Genomic DNA, 783 nt, shown 5'->3' with positions numbered 1-783 from the left:
GCAGGGACTCTAATCAACCCACCCGCTAGGATTCAGATTCAGTTGTGAGTTGGTAAGCTTCATCTTATCCTGGGGCTATCAGAGGATGTTTACTTTTGTTGTACAGTTTGGGTATAGTCGGGGTCTTGTCCCGACAGTGCTTTTGTCACTCATAGAGGCTATTGTGGGCACAATATTTTGGATTTTCTTTTTTGTATGTTTCAACCTCCAGCCAATAGTCTTGGCATGCATATATAGGTGTGTGCGTAAGTAGGTATATTTCGGTTGTGGCCTCGTAGGCTAGATAGTACATCTTTATCTATTTTTATGGTTTGTCTACCATTGTTTGTATGGTTATTCTATTTCAGGTCATGACCTCTGGGTCCAGGCTTCACTTTTTAGAGGTTGTGCTGCCCAATATTTTTGCCTCACAAGTTTGGTTTAGTTAGTATGTTTCAATGGGTAACTCGATGTTTTAGGGTATCGAGTGCCAGTTACGCCCTTATTTCGGGGCGTGACAATTGGGTTCAAAATATAAGAATCCTAGAAAAAGAAGCGCAAAAAATAATAAAGATGGCACTATAAAAGAGTCTCATAAAGATGTTCATGCTCTGATTAATCCTGATATTGATCTTGAAGAAATCAGAGAACCCGAGACTCAAGTGAATGAAGAACTTTCAATAAGTTCTATGGGTGATGGGATAAGTTTGGATCGATCAAAAATTATAGTGGATAATGTTTTCGCATATAATGTTGCACTTAACATTATGTAAGACAATGAGGATCTTGAACCTCTATTATTCG

This window comes from Solanum tuberosum, unplaced genomic scaffold, assembly GCF_000226075.1.
Source record: "Solanum tuberosum cultivar DM 1-3 516 R44 unplaced genomic scaffold, SolTub_3.0 scf00099, whole genome shotgun sequence".
NCBI lineage: Eukaryota > Viridiplantae > Streptophyta > Magnoliopsida > Solanales > Solanaceae > Solanum > Solanum tuberosum.
The sequence above is the reverse complement of the archived record's forward strand: the minus strand, read 5'-3'. Positions refer to the sequence as shown.